Source organism: Python bivittatus, unplaced genomic scaffold (assembly GCF_059951505.1).
Source record: "Python bivittatus isolate LINGU-HERP-01145 unplaced genomic scaffold, Pbiv_v1 ctg000480_np1212, whole genome shotgun sequence".
NCBI lineage: Eukaryota > Metazoa > Chordata > Lepidosauria > Squamata > Pythonidae > Python > Python bivittatus.
In genome coordinates this window covers 84,927,756-84,933,755 of record NW_028277075.1, presented here as the reverse complement: position 1 = coordinate 84,933,755, position 6,000 = coordinate 84,927,756, and the positions used below count along the sequence as shown (strand labels likewise).

Genomic DNA, 6,000 nt, shown 5'->3' with positions numbered 1-6,000 from the left:
CAACGGGAAAGACAGAGAGGGGAAAAATGGGTCAGAAAGAGCAAGAAGGTGTCAGAGAGAAAAGAACAAGAAGATTTTATCCTGACCTCTCCAGTTACAGAATGGTCTCTCCAGGGAACCTTATTCATCCTGATATTTTTTCCTGCACAAGAAGAGGATGTTTTTACTCACCCAGGAGTTTTATATTTTCATCGCTGTACAGTTTCTAATGCTTTTAAGCTGGTGTGTGTTGCCCTTTTACTTACTGCTATTTTATCATTATTAGAAACATTTGGCAACAGGCTCTGAAAATCTGGGCTGTAGAGGGGGATATAGGGAAACTGTAATAAACAATGAACAAAAGACAACTATATGCCATCTGTATATCACTTTTTTCAAATATTCTGCCACTACATTTTCAGATCAACTTCAACTAGCACCTAAACTGTGAGTTGTGTTCTTCATGATTCTAAAAAAGCCACTCGAAGTGGGTGGGCCTTATGTTGCCTGTGCTTAGACACCGATTGTGGTCTCTAATTTTTTTTCCACAGCAAACCATCTTAGCATTTTTTCAGTTTCTGCTAGACCCTTTGAGGCCTCGCGAGCCTTCCTTGCAGCAGGAGACATTTTACATGAGATCAGGATGTGCTTAACTTGGTTTCCTCCATGCATTAGGGGAAAAGAGCAGACAATCTGTCAATGCATAAGCAAAACAAACTGCAAAGCTGTCTGAAGAACAAGAAAACAAACTTCCCCAGCAAGATAACTAATATTTAATTTTGGGAAAAGACAAAAATGAGCTATTAACGAATGACCTGTTAGATGTACTGTATTCTGTTCCAAAGGCTTGTAATATAATTTAAAAATATTGTTTTTCTCTTTCATTATCAGCAAATCAAAGTATTCATTAACAGCATTTGGAAAATTTTATCTTAGGAAATATTTGACTAAACATATATCTTTTAACTGATATTTGTCTGTGATGCACAATATATTTACAACGCTAGCATTTGCTGGAAGTCTTATCATTTTCTATGTCTTAACTTTGTCAACAGCCTGGACAAACTCATTAACTGCTTAGCCTTGTTTCAAATTATTTCACTGGTTTTCCTTTGTGTTATAAACAAACATTTTATTCTAAGAAGGGATGAGAAAATAACCAAGAATAAAATACAGTGAATTTGCCTCTCTCTTTTGAGAAATGGAAATTTCAGGGTTCAGTGCCAATTTATGGTAACAAAAAAATGGGATGCAAGTTAATCAATCAATCAATCAATCAATCAATCAATCAAGTTCTTAAAGTCTGCCATGATAGCCAAGACAGTGTCAAAGTATGATCCCTTTTTGTATGAAGTGGCACCGCTTACTCCCCCTCAGAATCAATGTTGTCATACTGAGAGCACGGAGCTTTTTTGCCCCCTCGAAAAACTTGGGTTTGCTTTTGCTCTTTTTCTTCTTTTAATTCCTCTCCAAAACTAAGACAACCCTTCCCCTCACTCACAGACCGTAATGCACATCCGTAAGATGCTCACGGTCAACCATTCGGAAATCTGTCGGATCAAGGGCCCGTTGCCTTTCCTCTGCAGCTCCAGAACGAGGCTTTGGACATTCCTCCTGGCAGGTCAACAGAAAGGGAGAGGGAGGAGGAGGAGGGCCAAAATAAGAGCAAACATCCTGGAAATAACCCTTCCTGCCCCATAGAGAGCCACCCACAGTCCGGCCCACGTGGCAACCAGGGAGGCAACAGGGACCGCCGAGCTAAGGAGGCTGCGTCGGGCGCAGAAGAAGACAGGTGAGCGCTGGGGTCCCCCAGTCACATTCGGGGTGGCGGGATCGCCCGGGGGAGCAGAACTTCCCAGCAGCCGGCAGAGGGACGGCGAGGGAAAGCGGCCACTTGCTCAGAGCGCGCCCGTCTGAAAAGGGAGCGAGGCCGGCGTCTACTTGTAAGTTGCGAGGGCGGGAAAGAACTAAGCAGAGCTTCGGGAAAAGGAAGAGGCGGTTCCCCTCGTTTCGGATCAGGCTGCGAAAGGATCTGTCTGAAACGGGCGGTTGCTGAGACGGATGGGGAGGGAGGCTGGGGAACCGTGACAGGTGGCCCCCGGATCCAGGAAATCCTGCACTGAGACGCCGCCGACGTCGAAGCATGGGTTGGCTCTATTTCTCGGCAGGCTGCCTCGTCACCGTTGGTGGAAACCAAGCCCGCCCAAAGTCGTCCGACCCACACGACGATCGCGCGGAAAATTGGCCACTCTCTCAGCAGTTGAATTGTGCGGAAAGCGCGCCTCCTGAGGATTTTATTAAAGGACTGTGCCCTAAAATAAGCAAGGCTGCAGGCAATCCTGTAAGCATTTACCTGGGAACTTAGAGGTCTGTAGGATTTTTTTTTTTTTTGAGGGGGGATATTGTGAAAGTAGTGAGGAGAACGCGGATGCCCTTTGCGCACACACTGTAGCTGTAACAGGCTTGGCCATTCATCCTGTGTGTGTGCTTTTGTTGCTTAGGGTCACATACTACAAGCAAATACCGTATATAAGACTTAGGAATGTATTGGTTTTTTTTTTTTTAGCTTTTTCATTATTTTGGCAATTTCATTTGGCAGGGTCCCCAGGTTCTATAACAGGAACACAGGGAACAACTTTGACAAGTCCAAGCAATGATCCATCAAGCTCAGTATTGCCTACGCAGATCATCTCTCCAGATGTTCAGGCAGGAGTCTCCGAGCTCAAATTGGAGAGACCAACGCTTACTATATCTTGATCTATGGCCATTCTCTTTATCACTCTATGGATGTGAAACTATTTTCACATTGCTGATTGGCCAGTTTTTTCATTAATCAATCTAATTCAGCTTTTATATTACCTGAATTTCATACTGCATAAGTAGTCTTTAAAATGCATGTTTCAAGAACTGCAAATTTTGGGCCTGGTTGTTTGTTTAATATGAATTAAATGTTAAAAACCTGATTGTCTCTGATACAGCTACTGCACCCAGACTGCAAAAATCCTGAGACCATTAGATAGCAGCAAAGAGATACATCCTTCAGGCCAGGTGGGAGCCCTAACACTGGGTAACAAACAGGTGTACTATTTTTGGTCATGCCTAAGCAATAGGCCTAATAACTATATAGACCAAACTATGATAAAGTTGCTTATCAAAATTATGCTTGTTTCTCAGCGGTGGAGAAGCAGTAGAGGAACCCAGACAGATAGACATAATCTCACCAGAATATCACCTTTGTAAATGGGACAGAGAAAGTAAAGTAAAGCTGTCCATTCTGGGCAAGGTCCTTGAATGGATTTTTAAACAGCATATTTATGAGCACTTGGATAGGAGTGCAACCAATTAACAAGAGCCAGCATGGATTTTTGCACAAACAAAGTCATGCCACACTAACCTTATCTTTTTTTTTGATTGACATATTATCTTAACAGATTGGGGAAATTGCTATGGACAAAGCATATCTTGACCTCATCAAAGCATTTGACATGAATAAAATGGCAGAATATGGTCCCAGTGATAGAATGTGGATGGATTCATAATTGGCTGAATGATTGCATTTAGAAAGTACTCATAAATGGCTTGACATTGGAAAGTTCTAGGGAGTTGAATGCAATAGTCCTGGGCTCTGTGCTGTTCAACATTTTATTAATAACCTGAATGAAGGGGTTGAGTAAATGATTATCAAATTTGCAGGTGATGCAAAAGTAGACATGGCCAACACTTTAGAAGAGAAGGAGAAGGTTCAAAGACTTCTAGACAGGCTTGAACAGTGGACTGAAACAAAGAGGATTAAATTTAGCACAGATAATTATAAAATCTTGCATGTGAGGAGAAAAAAATGAAGATACAAGGACGGGTGGGGTAGGGGGTGGGGATGGAGATGGAGATCTGGCTTGGCAGTGATGAAAAGAATCTGGGTGTTCTGCTAGATCACCTGGTCAATATGAACCAGCAATGGGATGTACCTGCTCTTTTAGGGGGCATTAATAGAAGTATAGAGTCCAGGTTACAGGAAGTAATTATGCCCCTGTACTTTGCCTTGATCAGATCTTATGTTCAATATTCTGCATTGTAGTTTAAAAAGGACAGTGACAAACCGGGGTGAGTTCAGAGGAGGGCTGCCAAGATGTGAGAGGATCAGAAGCCAAGTTATATGAAGAACAGTAAAGAAATAGGTATGTTTAACCTGCAGAATCAGGAATTGCTTTGATGTCCTGAACCTTTTTGATAGAGAACTAGAGGAGCTACGGAATAACAAAGAAAAGGGTGAATGTGAAAAGATACTGCCAAAAATGAAGAAACAGAAGAAAGTAAACTGGATGTCAGAACAAATTGGAAATTGCCAAGAAGAGAAGAAAAGCCAAAGCCAGGAAACAAAAACTCAGAAAAGAACTTAATAAAGAGTTTCAGAAGAGACAAGAAGCAGTATTACAACAACATCTGTAAAGACATTGAAGATGGAAACAGACAGGGAAAAACAAGGAAAATCTTTCAGAAGATTTATTTATTCATATTTATTCATCACATTTATATAGCTGCCCATCTCACATACTCTGGGGAGTGTACAATAAATTCTCTGAACTCAGAAGGAGGTTCCAAACTCGAATCAGTATGCTAAAGGATGCTAATGGACAGATAGTAACCAATTCAAAGGAGATAAAACAAAGTTGGAAGGAGTATACTGAAACTCTGTACAACAGAGATGTCAACATCCAAGATACCTTAGAAGATATTCCATACTTACAAGAACCTCTAGTACTAGAAGATGAAGTTAGATCAGCACTCAGGTCATTACCAAGTCAGAAGACTACAGGAACTGATGGAATGTTCACTGAAATATGGCAAGCAGCAGAAGAAGAATCAGTCAAGGTTCTAACAAAGCTATGCCAGCAAATCTGGAGAATGACACAGTGGTCAATTTATATTCCAGTACCAAAACAATGAGACTTAACAGTATGCAATCTATCACACAATATACTTAATTTCACATGCTAGCAAAATAATGCTTAGAATCATCCAACACAGATTACAACCCTACATGGAAAAAGAGATGCCAGATGTTCAAACTGACTTTAGAAAAGGCCAAGGAACATGAGATATTATTGCTGATGCATGCTAGATAATTGAGAAAGTGAAAGAATACCAAAAAGAAGTCACGATATGTCTCACTGATTATAGAAAGGCCTTTGTGCCAATTACATCAAGCTGCGAAATGTGCTTAGAAAAATGGGAATCCCAGAATATCTCATTGTCCTCAAGGGAAACTTATACCCAGGTCAGGAAGCCACAGTTCAGACAGAACACAGCAAAAGAGACTGGCTGCAGATTGGCAAAGGAGTGCGACAAGGCTGTATACTCTCCCCTTATTTATTCAACCTATATGCTATAAGCTATTGGACAATGAACAAAAACTAGTAGGCAATGCTATAAAAAGATGATGGTGTTCACATATCAAACTAAGCCATAATATGGTTTGTTTGGTTTAGACTCTGCTTGTTTTATAAACTCAGCCATAACCATGGATTACTGTGAGATGTGAATCCAGTTCATGTCCTGGTTTGTTTAACATGCAAACCATGTTATGCTTAGGTGCTTAGTATGGTGACTGAGCTGGGATCATGGGGATAAGCCTTCTCAGTCTCTGCCTTCCTTCTTTGGAACAGCATGCCTCCCAAGATCAGATTGGCTCCCACCTTACTGGAGTTTTTGCATAGCCATTAAAACATAGTTTTCCAAGTCAACCTTGGATAGATTGTTGATGAGGGGGAACCTTCCTGCTTTGTATTAGATGTTGTAGCTGTTCTTGGGGGAGCTGTTGCTTTGTTTTGATTAGTTTATAACAGTTTCTAATTTAATGTTGTATTTTTATGTGTTTTAAGTTGCTTTGAGCCTTGTTGGATTAAGTAGCATATAAACTCTAGTAAATAAATAAACAAGGTTGTTGAGTCCCTTAACTACAGTTATTAACTATGACTTTTAATAGATGTATTCACTTAGATCATGGTCCAGTATGTCCTTAAA

The 6,000-nt window shown here is 40.8% G+C and overlaps 1 protein-coding gene across 4 annotated transcripts in view; it reads left to right on the top strand.

Moving 5' to 3' along the window:
• The first annotated feature begins 1,627 nt into the window (after nt 1-1,627).
• SLC12A8 (solute carrier family 12 member 8) overlaps nt 1,628-6,000 on the top strand; it is a 76,964-nt gene continuing 72,591 nt past the window's right edge. For 3 of the 4 annotated variants that reach the window (XM_025169357.2, XM_088146460.1, XM_007432484.4), the window contains exon 1: nt 1,628-1,771. The gene's annotated coding sequence lies outside the window, so the exon portion shown is untranslated. The remainder of the gene's footprint in view (nt 1,772-6,000) is intronic. The other variant, XM_025169359.2, reaches the window with a different exon arrangement.